This window comes from Halyomorpha halys, unplaced genomic scaffold (genome assembly GCF_000696795.3).
Source record: "Halyomorpha halys isolate HHAL.00 unplaced genomic scaffold, Hhal_1.1 Scaffold2253.1, whole genome shotgun sequence".
Taxonomy (NCBI): Eukaryota; Metazoa; Arthropoda; class Insecta; order Hemiptera; family Pentatomidae; genus Halyomorpha; species Halyomorpha halys.
The window spans coordinates 50389-67117 of record NW_027110801.1 but is presented as its reverse complement, the minus strand read 5'-3'; the positions used below and the strand labels follow the sequence as shown (position 1 = coordinate 67117).

The window sequence follows — 16729 nt, the reverse complement described above, 5'->3', positions numbered from 1 at the left end:
TTTATTTTAGTATGTATGAGATCATTCATCAATATTACCTATTGCCCACAACTGTGTGGCAGATTGTAATATCTATCAATAAATAAATCTATCAAAAAAAAAAAAAATTGTATTTGATAATACTTTATTTATTCCTGAAAGAAGTTTAATAATATCATGATATTAATTAAAACGTACTGTTTTACTTTAAATTTTTATTTTATATTCCACTAATTCCTGTCGTCAAATAGTATGTCATAAGCCGTAAATTGTCGTACACAAAAAATGAATATTTTTGTCACACTATGCCAAAAACTAAGGTATACATGATTTTACGTCTTTCTTTTCATTTTTCATCTATAAATACTAAATGGTGGATCCTAATGAAAAAGTGAATTGATTTAATTAATTAAATAATTTAAAATTATGTTTCGAATGAATACCATAACGTAATCATTCATTAAAATGGTAGGGTAGTTAATTATCTGTTTTGGCTGCAAATTTACTTTATATAACTTCAAATCAGCAATAGAGGCCCAAGAAACAAACTTAGTTTAGGATCATCAGGAAAGCGTTTACGTGTTAGGTTTCGATTATATAGTAATATCCCTCAATTTTGAGTTTAATTGAAACCTTTATTGTTTTTTTGACTTATGACGATTTACGACATACTACTTTACAGAAAGGAAGTAGGGTAGCTTAGTTAATAAGACGCTCCCGAGTCCGGGATCGAATCCAACTGTAGTAAATAATTGTTTATTCTGTTACACTAGTCATGAAGTGTGTATATAGATACTATAGATAGTAGCTTCGTTACTATCTTCATACATTAGTCGAATAACTTCCAGTTATTCGTTATGTAACATTTTTTATTTTTAATGACTGGTCATTTCTGATATACAATGAAGGGGGAGGTATCTATAAGTAACCAACCTATCCTAACCATGGTGTTGGTGGTTGTTGTGAGTTGTGTAAGGTTTACTATTTATACTATACTATAGAGAGTATACAGGTAAAGATATGTTGTAATATAAATGTAATATGTAAGAAAGAAATGTGATCATTGTTAATAAATATATCCTCACTATAATTAATGTTATAATGTAACAATAATAATAATAGTGTGACGTTATACTCTTGTTTAGAAAAAGTTGTATTTTCATTTGGTCGTTTGAGGGGAACGGAAAAATATACACTTCCATGGTCTTATATCTATTCAATAAGTTCTTATTGGTTGATAATTCTTTTCCTCTCGGGGTCTGTTATGTCATAACTTTTTTTAATTTATTCATTGAAATTTACAACTTTATTTACATTAAAATACGTATAGTAAATGTGATTACAATGATATGATGCAGTGGTGTAGAAAAACTACTTATTGGTAGAACTATAATAATATTTATATATAGGAAGATGGTCAGGGTTGCGGTCACAAGTGAAACGAAAATAGTTTACAAATATTTTATTTACATAAAATAAAATAGTTGTAAACTATTTTAGTTCCACTTTTGACCGCAACCCTGACCATCTTCCTATATATCAATTTTTACGGTCAACTATATATACATATATACAATATAATAATATTTCTACATTAGAAGGTCTCGTGGCCATCTTCTTTTCAGGCCCCTCGGAAGATTGTCAGGAATGAAAGAAGAAGCAAGGTTAGAAACTAGTGGGTTTGTGTAGTTAGAGGGTTTATAATGGAAGAATTAATATCTGGTTCGGGCTAGATCGGTTACATATGGAACATTTAAGGTCTTTGTGGATTTTTTATTTGTGACAATGTAAGGAGCTTTGAGGATTTCATGAAGGATTTCGGATTAGAAGGATTGGATACGAGGGGAATTAGAAGGTTTAGTGGAGCCCCATAGCTCGACTACAGATGTCAAGGGCCGTTCGTAGCCGTGACAATCCGCCAACTTTGATTGACTCGTGACCCCCTCACCATGATTAGAATAGGATGGTAACCTGTAGATACCCGGTATGTCAGAAAAGATCATGAAGGTCATAAAAAAAAGAAACTTCGTATGTCCTATTTATAGTCCTGTCAGTCTTTTGTTATGGATTGAAAGTTTAGACCGTTTACCTAATAAGTATTGAAATAGTCTGATGTGTTATAAATAAAATTTAATAATTACTAGGTTGTACACATAATTTATTGTTGTTGGCAATTATGAATATTTATATACTCTCAGTAAGCCTAAATTAACGTAATTATTTTGGAGTTTTTCTTTTTGGTGAGTTTTTCTTGAGTGGAAGCTTTTGATAAATGGTAATTCAGTTTAATCAGCTTCACGCATCAACCTTTGAATAATTTTTTTTTCTGATTTACAGAAATTATTTTTATTCCGGAATTAGCTTCATCTCTGCTAATTCCGGAATAAAAATAATTTCTGTAAATCAGAAAAAAAAATTATTCAAAGGTTGATGCGTGAAGCTGATTAAGCTGAAAGGTAAATGCCTTGACGTGTATGTCGGTTGGGTTCCCGGCTACTTCAAGTTATTTGGCCGGCTCACAACGACTGTTTTATTTTGCTCAGTAATCTGTGATCTAAATGAAGGGCGGAGAGCTTGCCAGCAGAGTTTGGTATTTACACTGAAGGCAGATATAGCTTGCTAATTGACTAGTAGATTGGGGGGTCTCATCTGAGGTCACCTTATTAGCTAGTATTCCAAACTTAACCAATATTTCGTGGCACTTTTTATGTCCAAAATGAACCGTATTGAGGAAAAATAACTTTAAAGTTCGGCTTTGGTGATGAAACGTATCAAAACCTTGAGCGTTTTTCAAGTATCAACAGATTATTTTGAATGGGCAAATAGAGGACCAGCAAGATGAGATTAGCTTCTTATTTTCAGTATAATAATGCTTGAATTCGTTTTAAAATACATGTGGAAAAAATTCTACAAAAGAATTCCTTTGGTAATTGTGTCAATCATAATTCATTTAAAATAGCCAGCCTTCAATAAATATTTAATAAATGACGATAAAATAGGAAATTCTTCCTTAACAAACCCTCGAAATTTCATGCGTCAATAATTTTACAATACAGTCTGAATTCCGATTTAGTCTATGTATCCCGCAGCTTGCTACGAATTTACTCGAAAACGAAAACTGCTGATTAATTTTTTTTCCTTTATTTTGTTGTATTAAACTCTGTCTTATACATTTCAATATTGGCAATTGAGATAAGAGAACACATTCTAACTATATTTACAGAGATATATAAATTAAATGATAATACAACAATAAACAAAAAAATAAATAAACAAAAATGAAACAAAATTAAACTTAAAGTAAAATAACATCTTAAACACATTCATTCCTATATACAATATTTATATTCACCCTGGGGAATGATGTGATTAATAATCATTAAGAATGGGGAGGAGTCTCGGAGAATGGGATTTGGAGTAGGTGAAGTAATGAGGAGCTGATGGAACTGTTTAAGGAACCCAACATCGTTAATAGTGAAAAGAGCTTGAATAAGATGGATAGGACATGTAAAGAGAATGCCCGATCAAAGGTTACCCAAGAAGATGATAACGAAAAAGAGGACGTACCCGGATCAGATGGCTGGACGATCTGAAGGAGGATCTAAGGTGGTAGAATGTTTTATGATGTAGGGAGAAAGCAAGAGATCGCGGAGATTGGTTGGCTGTGTTGGAGGAGGCCCTGGTTCTGCCAGAATAATAATAATAGAGACAAGAGAGAACATTCTCACTATATTTACTGAGATATATAATTTAAATGATAACAAAACAATAAACAAAAAAATGAAACAATTAAACTTAAAGTAATATAGTATTTTAGCACATTTATTCCAGTATAAAATATTGAAATTCAGCCAGGGGGACTGGTTGTGTTGTGACTTGGTTGTGGAACAACCAAGTTTTTACTCTCACTTGTGAAGAAAAATGCAGAACTCCGGGATATCCAGGAGCCTTTCTCACTCAACAGCATCACTGGTATTGAAAGCCAGTGGAGGCTTGAGGGGTGAATCTGTCCTTTGCCAGAACTCTAATATAAATATTTACAATAAGTCTCTGGGCTACTTGCGTTTCAGCCTTGAGGGAGGATTTGTAGGGACGGGACGGGTGAAGATTATCTCTCTGGGTAGAGATTAGTGTGTCTCTTACGTAATATAGTGAATTTGAACGGAATAAGGTCTGTGAGGTATGGGATATAAAGGTCATGGTGTAGGGTATAGTTGGATACATAATACGGAGTATTGACTATTGTTCGAAGGACTTTGAAATGAAGTGATTAGACTGAAAACGTTAGATGTCAGAACTTGTTAACTCTTCTCCACACCTTTGGTAAGATTAATATCCACTGAATTAGTAATGAAAAATGCATAATCTGCATACATAGATCCTTCAACCCTTTTGCCCTTAAGTAATCACCAGTAAGAATAGTATTCTTACTACAAAATTGAGAACTATTAGCCAAGACTACATGAATTCGAACTAAACAAGACATGAATGGACTCGAATGCACAGGCATGATTCAACACTGAAGCAATTTATGGAGGCACTGTAATATGTTTTGAATTTCCCTTGTGGAATATCATTGATAAGTCATTTCCTAAAGAGCAATTTCAACTAATTATCGGATGGAGCTGGAGGCTATTGTTGGTGTCAAAATAAAAAGTATTCTTATAGTAAGGGAAAAAAAGCGCCTTAAGGTTTTTGAAAATAAAATATTACGTAAAGTATTCTGGCTGTAAAAGGATGAGTTCACCGGAGAATTAAAATACTAAACAACTCTGAATCGAGGAACTCCTCCCGGTAAATATAATTCATAGCTAGCACTACGGCAAATAAGGTGGGACTTATTAACGAACGGATCCCTAAAATCTTAATAAACACTGAACCAACGTGAAAACGTCCGAGGGATTAACCGAAATCCAGATGGGATAATTGCGTTTAGACTGATTTAGTAGATTTGGGTTGGAGGGGCGAGAGAACTTTGGGTTCGCTAAACCTTTATTTTTATTATTAAATAAAGAGAATACGAAAGTATTCTTGAAGCACGCTCAGAAAAATCCTCTTAGCAGTCCTCTAAACCCTTCCCATAGAGCAAACATAAAAGAACAAGTCGCCATATTTATGCTTCGGGCTAACCTCAATCTACCTAATGGCCATTTTTACAAATAATTTAAAAATGGAAACAGTCTCATGTGTAATTGTAGTAGAGGTGAACTTACAGATGAGCACGACCTTCAGAGAAGTATCCTTGAAGAATCTAAAAGGCAGACTTGGTCCGAATAAAATGGACTGGAAACCAAACAGAGACACTGGAGGGCCTCAGGAGAACCACTGTCTTTCCAGTTTTATCACTGAGCAAGACTATTTAGAGCTGAAGGAATGAAGAAGAAGAAGAAACCGATAGAAACCGTAAAAATATTTTTAAGACAGTAGGAATCCGCGTGATTGATAAATCGGATGATCGGGATAAAAAAATGCAATATTTTATATCAACTGTTTAATTATTATTTTTTTGTTTAATGTGTAATCTTTACTAGTTATAATCGGTTAAATTTCGTGTACCATATTTAATTATACACGAAATTTATAATTTAAAATCTATCCATGCGAACAGTTGCAGTATTTAATTCACCAAATGATTGATAAATGAAAAGTAAAGTAGTGAAATACTGCACATGTACAAAAAAAAAAAAAATAAAATAAAAATATCTACTTTTGAAAGTTAATAGTTTTAAATCTATGACAGCATCAGCATCTTTATTTCAACGTCATGGATTCAAATTTCAAAATAGAAATTAAAAAAAAAATCATATTGACATTTTCAGACAATCTACAATTTTTTTGTTGTATCATACAATTTAATACATTTAATTAATTAATTACTTAATACATTTAATCATCATAGATTTAAGAAAAAAATTAAATTTTTATTTGGTGTTTTAAAGGCTAGAAAGGTAAACAGTATTTTGAAATATTTAAAAGAAACTTGTACTCAAATTTCACGATCCTTCTGTTTCAGAATATCAACTACCATAAAAGCAATAATTAAAGAAAATAAAATATAATTATTTGAAGAGAGAAGAAAGTAGTGAAAACAATTTTAATACTTCAATATTAATTACTGTAATGAAGTAAATTATACAATTAACCCTCGAATGAAGACGGGTGAGGAATGAAGTTCGAACCATCAATGCCAAATTAGTTGGCAGGATACCACGAAGGTAGACCTGAAATCAGATAGATAGCCAGGATAAAAACTTAACTTCATCCAGAGGATCGGGCAAATGGCATCATCTTCAGATATTGAAGTTCATACTTCATACTTCAGATATTAAACTTAATTTAAAAGTTCATGCAAGGTGCCTACGAGACGAACGATCTTCTATTGACCGTGTATGGTCTTAAATCAAACTGATGGTTATAAAACTAATGCTCTATAGTCGCTAACAGATGGATTGGTGACTGACAATTTCTTTTCAAAATGTCAGAGTTTTTTTCAGAATAAAAAACCGGTTACTTAAAAATAGGTTACAATATTTATTTCCGGAAATTAACTTAAAAAAATAGATTAATTCAATGTTGTTTAGTAGGAGATAATAGAGCATATTTATATGAATTTATAAAATTAATGGCGTTTCATTGAGTTCATTGATGCGCACCATTAAGAATAATAATTACAGAACAGTAATTTTGAATAAGAATAATAACCTAACAATAATTAATTATATTTAATTTTGAAAATGTAATTTTTTTAAAAAGATTTTGTTTGAATTTTATATCGTCAATTACTAATTTATTAATTTATCATATCGATGTTAGTACCTAAAACGTATTTATTTTTGTTATTGTATTTTTTTTTTTGTTATATGTACATAGTTTTGTTATGTTCATTTTTTCCTCTTCGAATTATATATATTTTGAGAGAGATCTTATTTATTTTTATGTAAATATGTTTTTTCATTGATTTATTTATTTTATCTTTTAAATTTTAATATGAATGTGATCATTTATCACTATTACCTATTTCCCAACAACGTTGTGGCAGATTGTAATATTTATCAATAAATAAAGTTTTGAATTTAAAAAAAAAATTACCTATACAGAATTTTCTGTTAAATTCGAACTTGAAGTATAAACATAGTTTTTCAAAACGGAACCCAGACCTTACGAGAACCTATTTTTAGATATTATTGTTCCAGGTGAAAACTTAAAAATGATATTGGTCCGTTAAAATAATCGATTAAGATTAAGAGGGAAGTATATGCAATCAGAGCGCATAAAAAAAAATGTCAATAGGTCTGATTGCCGATGGATGTATTCAGATTATCTTTTATGAAATCAACTAGCAATTTCAATTAACAATTTCAATTTTTAATTGGAATTTTATCTGCTTTACAGTTTGGTAAGCTAGGAGTGGAGAGATTACCTGACCACCGTTCCAGATATTTTGGTATGGTGGCAAACTTGAAATGATGGAGATGAAGCATCGACTATCATCTGATTCGACTGCCCATATTTTCAGTCGTTTTCATAAAAGATTCATCTCATTCAGGTGAGTGACTTTACAGAACGTTGATTCTCTTATGCTCTTGGTCATATTGCGTAGGCTTGTTTTGAATCGATATTCTGAAAAAAAACTATGAAATAAATTACTTTAGAACTAAAAAACAATATTAGAAAAAAAAAGAGGTATATAAAAATTAGAAGAGAATCTAATGAATCTAATATTCCAATGAATATCATTCTTTGGTACTTGAATTAATAAAGAATGTATAGAAAAAATTAACACAATAAAAGCCTCATATATATGTGTATGTGTGTGTGTGAAATATGTATTAAACGTCATCTATAACAATATTAGTTTAGTACTTAATACTACAGTAGTATAGCACCTAATAAACAAATAATTTTTTTAAATAAACATATCCTATATTTAACGCTAAAGGTTTAATATATTTGATATTACAGCGTTATTAACAACTTGAAAATTCAGTCGTATGTTTATTACATTAGTGTTAATCATTTGAAGTATTTTCCAACTCCGAATTATATAACGTTACATATCAATTTTTTTCTAAGTTCCACTTTTTTAATCTCTTATCAAATTCATCAACAAGAGTTGTGTAAGCCATTCCGTTCTCATTACAATTAATTTTTATTAAAAATAATTATTTGATTAATTACTTTTCCTAAAGTTTTGGATACCTCAAGATTTGACTTACACCAGTTTAGCTTTTGACTCATTTATGGGTGAACTATATCTTAAAAGTCATCTAAAACTATTAGTTTTTAATACACAATTATACTAAACTAATATTTTATTTTTAAATAAATACACGAACGGTTCTGTTATACATTTTTATTTTTACTTTACCTAATAGTCATGTCATATTGTGAATCCAGAAGCAGATTTAACAAATTATTTAGTAGGAAGATATTGTTAATCGTAAGGTCAGAACGGTTTCATTGTGTCAATGCCGATGCATAACTAATACTTTACACGATAAAGAAAAGAGATATTGTAGAATTGACATTTGATTCCTAAGCTAAATGGAAGATTAGAGGTTTGGAATGGCGGGGAACTAATTGTAAGTGGCGTTGGGTAGGAGGGTGCGGACAGGTCTGTGTCCAAAGGGATTACTAAAGCTGGTCTCTCCCCACCCCATCCGATCTCAGCGTTAATCATACGCTATAACAGGGGCGGGTCCAGCAGTTGTTGCTAAGGCGGATGGAGACCCAAGTCCGTTCCACGTCCCGCTATATCTGTAAAAAAAAAAAAAAAAAAAAAACGTGAAGAAATTTGATCGAACTGTCCGGGGTCGAGGAGGATATGAACCCGAAAATTTTAGGTTTTAATTCTGTGAAATGTTTTTTGGGAAATAAAATATTGAGAAATGAACTTTATAGGAGGAATTAGTTTCAAAATACAAAATTACTACTTTACTAATATCACTCTAAAACAAATTTTGTTTCTTTTGGAATTTGGATTATATGGGTATAATTTAACATTTTGAGGGCGACGGAGTGTTAGAGCGTTACCATAGCAACCTAGTATGTGAACCGGCGCTAGTTCGATTTCGTTCCAATATTTTTTTAAAAAAAGGTGAAATATTCACCTCTCCGTTAAAAAAAAAAAATATTCTTTTGTATTTGTCTACTTATTATTAAAATTATAACACCCTCATAGTTTCAATATTACTTTTTCTTTTCCATAACTAAACAACAGTGGCTTCCAACCCCCATAGGTCTGTAGACTAAGCCAGAGATAGAACTGCTCATTCTCCCGACTTGGGTCCATACAGGTAGATGTTGGGAGCTTAATAAATTGTAGAAATAATCTTGCTTAAAATTTCATTTTGAGGCATCATTTAGTCGTTACAAGCTTTTAACTTTAACTGTTAACTAAGTTTTAGAATATTGGGCGGCTAGAAAATTTGATTGTTGCCCCATTGAGCGTTTGGTTCTTCATGGTTCTTGCAATGTTGAGTATGCCGAGCTGAATTGCGAATTTGTCTGTGGTCAATCATCATTAAGAGAGTATTTTTTATTTAATTTTTTCAAAGGATTCTGACTATAAGTCTTCATAATCGATGAATTTATTTATTGAAACATCATCATCAGCCATTTTGTCTCTCTTGGCCGATTTAGATAACTTTAATTATGCCGGATTCTTATGGGAAATATAATTCTAAAACGATTTTGTTAACAGTTGTTTGTGATGTTTGGTGATTTGCACATTTAGTGCACATGAGATAAAAAATGTGCCAAGTATGAATTAGTCTTAGTATCTGCTTTACTATCAGCATTATCCTATTCCCTTGATAATTACAGACGTAAGTGCTCTGGAGAAGTTTAGAAAATCAACAATGCTCTGCAAATATTGACCATAGGCCAGTTTTATAAACCAGCCAAAGTTACAAAAATTATAGAAGAGGGGGGTTAACATGTGACACCCTGTATGATGTCCACTTTTGGCGAAAACGGTTCTTTCATGAATATGTGTTTGCAGAAAGATTTTTAATCATAATTCTGATTATAGTGAAGATTAACCAGGTCGTTATTTAGTGTTAAAGCTTATATTATATGTTGTTTATTTATTGTGCTGTATGATGCTTGTTGATATGAGATTCTGAAGAATCAATTATTCCACATGTATAATTGAAGAAGATTTTAGTTTTAAAACGGTCTAATAAAATGCAGGCTGGTTTTATTTGCTGGTGTACAGATGATCATTGTTCAAGACCTAGTGATTTCATCCTTAATGTGTTTGATTGATACTTCATGATCCTGGATGATTAGTGATAACTACAATAGTAATTTACACGATATAAATAAACGTTAATAATAATTATTAATAGCTGATTTGAACAAAATTTATTTTTGTATATGAAGGTGATGGTCGGAGTGCGGTCAAACAGGAATCAAAAAGTAGTTTTCAAATGTTTATTTGCCGACGTTTCGTTCCAATTTGAAAGACTTCATCAGGGCTGTCGTGTTAAGAGACAACAATAGAATTTTTCCCTTTTTGTTTCTACTGCTGTCTCTCAACACGAAAGCTCTGGCAAAGCCCTGCGAAGCGGGGTGAAATGTCGGAAAATAAATAGTAGAAAACTATTATCTGTTTTCAGATCGTACCCCCAACCATCTTCTTCATATTCAGTTACGGTCTATCATTTTCATATATATTATATGAAATTTCTTTTCTCATGATCTTTAGTGTGCATCTAGCCTTAGCAATTCTGTTATTCTTCGGCGACAATCCATCCCAGAATATAAGCTATTTTTTCATGTAGTACTGCAATCATAAATCCTAAATCAGCCATAAATTCACGAAATACACGTTGGAAAATTTATAACGCTGCATACAATTTTAACATATAAAATTTTGGCGATATAGAAAAAAAACATGTTTAAAACAGAATGAATAGATGTTTACAATGTCAAGTGAGGCAGGCATAATTGACTATCAAATGACTCGGTATTTATGTTGCAGGTGATCCTAAAATAATTTTGCGATAAATTCCATCTGTAAAAACGCCAAGTCAAAATGTGTGAGTCAGGAGCTCCAAATTCAGATATAGTCTAATTTGAGCTGACTAGAAAGCCTAACCGATCCTCAGTCCAAACTCACTGACTCACAGCATTGGGAATCTACTAGAAGGAAGGGGACAAATATAGGTACCGCATTTTCTCTAGCTAGGGTATTTGTGGTGGTTCGTTTCTCAGCCAAACTTTACCTCATCTATTTATGCGATACTGCCAAGGAACGGGTAAACAAAAAAATATTATCATCTCCTCTTTCCCTTCTTATTTTCTCTAAATTTGAGCGAAATTGTATTTTTAAGAACTTAAAAATTGTTCTAATGACCTTTGGTATAATTAATCACGATTATGATCAATAAATAAACCAAACATGACAGAAAGTTGTTACGATGTTATCTCTCATACACAATATTAAATATTTAAAAAGGATTTTAGATTTCAGAAGTATTGACAAATCTAAAATATAATTGTGGAAAAAAAAGACTGATACAAATAACGACTTCAATAACATTATTCAAGTAATGATCCCATGAAAATATGATTTTAAAATCGTAAATAATAATAGGGGTGTCCATGCTCTTTAGTTTAACATTTGAAAGTGTGTTAAGAGAAGAAATAATTCCATCTTTTAGCATGTTAAAATGATATAACATTTAACATGGTTGTGAGTCTGAGTCTGCAACAGACCAGCTGAGCTCTATACCATTTTGTCTCCTGTGTTTAGTTTTTGTTGTTTTGGAAGTTTTTAAACTCTAATAAAGTAGTGAATAAAAATGATAATAAAGTAGTTGATAAAAAAAAAAAAAAAAATAGAGGAAACAAGGAAAAACTGAGTTAGTGAAAAGATAACGTGATGAAGCTGTTGGAGATTGTATTATACTCCTCCACGCTTCTGCTTCATTGTTGCCTACTACTGTTCACCTGTTTGCTTTGAACAGGTAGGTTGTCTTGACTTGTTCTTTGCTCATTTATTATCATTTTATATCTTTATTATTACTTATTTATGTATAATTATTATTTTTTCATGACGTTTATTTAATCTATATTTTTTTTTCCTTCCCCGTATTGTTTTTCTTTTATGTACATCTCCTGTATTTTTTTAACTGTATATGTTACGTATTTTTATAACAATTTTTACTCTTGCCATTGTTACTTATTTTTATTCTTATCATTGTATCTTATCTTTGTATTTTTATTCTTATCATTGTATCATTTTGTATCTTTTAAACCCTGATGAAGCCCTACAAAATGGGGCGAAACGTCGGAAAATAAATAGTTGTAAACTATTTTTGTTTCTCCTTTGACCGCAACCCTGACCATCTTACTATATATCAATTTTTACGGTCAACTATATATACATATATACTTTTTACTTTTAACACATCATTACTACCCCTAATGACTCACTTCATAAGGAGGTAGCCGAATGCTTCTCTCAATTTAAACCGAAGATAAAATTACTAATAACATGTTTTAAATACAGGGTGGGTATTTTTTAACTTTTTTTCATTCTGTCCAGACCTCTGGACAAGATGGACGTAATTAGAGAAAATGGATGAAAGAGCAATATTATTAGTATAGGATACTTGTTTACAAAATGGGAGACCACAAGGGGGTGAGGTGAGTAAATTCTTCAGAAATCATCAAGTAGCTGAAGGATACTTGTCTTCAATAGACTCTTCTCGCGTACGTCCAATGCCGGAATATATTCATAATAAATAATGATTTTTTCAGTAAAATAGCTGAGAACCTCGGAAGAGGATATTGGATGCCATTTTCAAAGTACAATTAAATGATTTTATCAGCTAGGTTTTATCCCCATTGAAGTAGTTTTATTATTATTGGCACGACAGACCGTATAGGCCCAAGACCTCGCGCGATGTACTTAGGAAATACATCGCGCGTTTCGTAAAGTGGTTTTTCATAGGGTGGGTTCGTCACTCCCAGACCTATTTTTTTGTGAGTGCCACCCATTGGTTAACGGGGCTCACAAATACCGGGGGAGAGGCTGCGAGTGAGTATTGTATAATTATATGCTTGAAAAAACCCCGGATATGACCGGGGACTCGAACTCGCAACGTTGGGTTGGCAGACAGGCGCGTTACCACGCTACTACCGTCACCCCATTGAAATATTTTGACAGGGCTTAATGCGAATTTTTCCAAATCTCACTCTCAAGTACCTAGGCAGAATAATTCAGAACATAGGTTTGATGATGTAGGTAAAACGTATTATAAAACCGATACTGCTATAGGCTATAGAGTGATAATTGTACGACCGGAAATAATTTGCTGAATGAAAAAGTTCTTCCTTTTTTTTTTTTTTTTTACTATGTCCCATACAATTCTTACAATAGCTAAATCAATAATAAACAGTGAAATGATACAGGACTATATCTGAAATACTAGCAACCTATGTTCGATAATTTTTATTTATTCAAACATTTTTGATCTAGGTAGTTAAAGTTTCTTTAAAATAATCAAATAGAGTAATTATTACAATAGTTCTAGCTATTCTAATAGCTTAATTAATAAAAAGAAAGTCATTATAGATTAAAAAATAAATATAAAAGTGTGGGACAATTTTGGGACAACCACATCAAGTGATCTTATTTTAATGACAAATTGACAACCAAAACAATGCAATTCCACTGGCAATACTTCAGGTAGTAGGAGGATAAAAATAAATTACTCGTCAGTGTATAAAACTAATTGTTCATACCAAAAGAACAAATACTTTCCTGAAGTTATAACTGCGAATCGTTAAAAACAAATGTGAGAGTAATAAAGATTGTACTGGAGCGTGATAACATATCTTTTTATGTATCAATATTACGCCAAAATATCGTATAACGAACAGTTGTCTTCCTGGTACTTTCTCAGGAATTTAAGGATACACCTTTTTTTTTTTTCAAACTAAACCTAACAATGGCCGTACGGAAGGCAGCTAATGATACTTCTTGACAGGTTATAGTAATGTTATGATAGTTAGTTATGATAATTGTACAACCGCTGAATGTTTTCATAAAAAAAAGATGTGCAAAGAAATAATATTCTAGGGCCTTACACTAAATATGTGACAAAGAGATTTATAGGCTGTGTAATCTCTGTTTATATAAGAGCATAATATTACATCCAAAATATATGGATATAGATCTGCATCCCCAATATGAAGAAATTGGTAGAGCATGGATTCGTATGGACTTAAGGTAGATCCCAGATCTTTTACCACTAATCGTTCATTTTTTTTTGTAAATCAGTCCATTTCCAGTAACCTTATTTGAGTTAGAAATAATTGATATATTATCCCTATTGAATCTTGGCAAGGCATAGTATATGTAGCAAGAGATATAAAATTGGTAGCAAACCCTCTGAACTGGCCCTCCATTTATTCAGGTCTGTTTCGTCGTAAGCAGAGAAAGAATTTTCTAAACCAGTTCACAGTAGTGAATAAAATACAAAATCTATTGGGACTGGTCAGGGCATAATGCCATTGAATAATACCAGAACTAAATTATTATATGTTGCGCCATTTTCTTAACTATGAGCTATTATTATTGTTTTTGTTATTCTCTGTAAATGTTTACTGTTAACTGAAATCGGTGGGACGATAAACTCTTCAGAGAACTAAAAACACTAATTATTTTATAATAATTTAAATAACCAGTCAAGATATTTTTAGTGGTTTTGTTGTATCGCAATAAATAGTTTTCTTCTAATATTTTGATACGTTTATTGACCACCACCTGGGTTATCTTCCTACAATCTACTTCATACGGTTAACTATCTTCTTCCAATATAAATATATATGAATATATCCAATATAGGAAACTAATTAATAATAGATATAGCCATCAGTGATAGAATTTTAAATATAGAACTAGAGTAATAAATAGTAGAACGATAATTATTAGAAATAGTGTCAAATGTGGTAAAAAAAAAGTAGGTGTAAAGGTTAAACCGACAGGCGAAGTAAATGTGGCAAAGACAAGGGAGGGTAACAAGTAAGAAGGAAATAATATAAAAATAACAGATACAAAGCAAATGATTTTTATCTAGAATCTATTTCATACGGTCAACTATCTTCTTCCAAAATAAAAATAATACATCTAAGAAATAATAATAAATATGTAATTGAAGAATAAAAAAAAAACTAACAATAAAGAAATTAATTCTATAATACTAATAAAAATAAATAAATTCAGGGTTCTCTATGATACCTATGACCTCTAGTCTGGGCTTCTGTCTTCGAGATGAAGTTTCCTACGTTGCAAGCCATTGCATATTTAAATTCAGAGTAACTGGACTTTTAATTTTTATATTTATAAATTCATCTATTGATTGCAATTGTAGTACACGATGCTATTGACTATTTCTTAGGAACCGAGTGACATCTAGTGTGATCTAAGGACCTTGTTTTGAAATTACTGTAATTTAAAGCAATATTTGTTGTTGGCAAGCGCCCTATTGCATTTTGTGCCCCTAGGGTGTAGCCTCATGGTAAATCCAATCTTTAATATTATTTCATCTACGCCTTTGAGGTTTTGTTACTTCTTGCTCATGACGACCGCTCATCCATTCTCACCAGGTTTTAAGGGAGGGTAAATTGATAATTTCTTTTACACGAAAATAGTGGAGTAGACTCCACCTCACAATAGAACTGGTTTCAGCGAGAAGTCCATATTTGAGATTCGACAGCCGAATGGGTTGGGACGTCACCTCAGCAACCTTGCGTCTGCAGCAATTCAATTCTGGCCTACGCGGTGGTCGTCCCACGGAGGTAAAACTCGATCTTCCTACTCTTGTTAGATTAGGTTGGTTACCTATAGGATACCCCTTCCCCTTTCCTCCGTATATCAGAAACGATCAGATAAGTCCAAAATGGTCAAAATAATCATAAACGGGTGTTTTGAATAAATACACATCGCTATATATCTTTGTATGATTATGTACTGATAATATGATTATTTTCTACAATACTAATTGAAATGTTAGTATCAATTCATACATTATCTGAAAGCTCCATTATCCCGTTAGAGGTATTGCAAATCTTTTTGTCTTTTTTATTAATTCTATTTAGGTCGAAAGCCATTCTTTTAATAATTTTGGCTTCAAGTAACATCTAATTATAGCCAGGGGTCGAGTTGTTTCTGCAAAAGAAGGGAGTATCATTTATTTGTCTGTTTGTTAAGTTATTAATTTTGTGACCTTGGAAAATGTGCCCAAGGTTTTAGCCACCATATTTTGTCTTCGTTCCATTTCAGGACTTGTCTCCGTTGCCGTTTCTCAGCCTACTTGTGTCATTAAAGTAAATGGCCTCGAGTTGTTAAAAAAATTAATGGCCTCGAGTTGTTAAAAAAATTATCAATTAAATGTTAATATAATAAACATTTTTAAGGTAACTGGTGATATAGAATTATCTCAAACTGATTTCACAGTCTTCTATATTACCGCTCGATCTTAAAATCTTATAATCATTACAATAAAGCTTTACAGTGTGAGCTCGTCCACATAAAATACATTTTAAAGAAACATATTATACTAGCTATTGAATTACCCCGCCTATTTAATAGGGAAATGGCGGCAGAAAGGGTTGGGGGCGTAGGTCCCAGAGCGCTCGGTTCGGAACGTTGCGGGTTCGATACCCATCTGGGGTAGTTAATCTCTCTCTCTCTCTCTCTCTCTCTCTCTCTCTCTCTCTCTCTCTCTCTCTC

The 16729-nt window shown here is 32.0% G+C and overlaps 2 long non-coding RNA genes across 2 annotated transcripts in view; one reads left to right on the top strand and one right to left on the bottom strand.

The window, feature by feature from the left end:
• The window catches only part of LOC106691327 (uncharacterized), a 55535-nt gene that overhangs the window by 18514 nt on the left and 20292 nt on the right, over positions 1–16729 (top strand). The window contains exon 3 of the long non-coding RNA XR_001344765.3: positions 7372–7525. This is a non-coding gene — a long non-coding RNA (uncharacterized lncRNA). The remainder of the gene's footprint in view (positions 1–7371; positions 7526–16729) is intronic.
• LOC106691328 (uncharacterized) lies at positions 5916–8594 on the bottom strand. The gene is made up of 3 exons (XR_001344766.3): positions 8348–8594; positions 7400–7599; positions 5916–6200 (listed from the first exon to the last, which is right to left on the bottom strand). It is a non-coding gene; the product is annotated as an uncharacterized lncRNA (long non-coding RNA).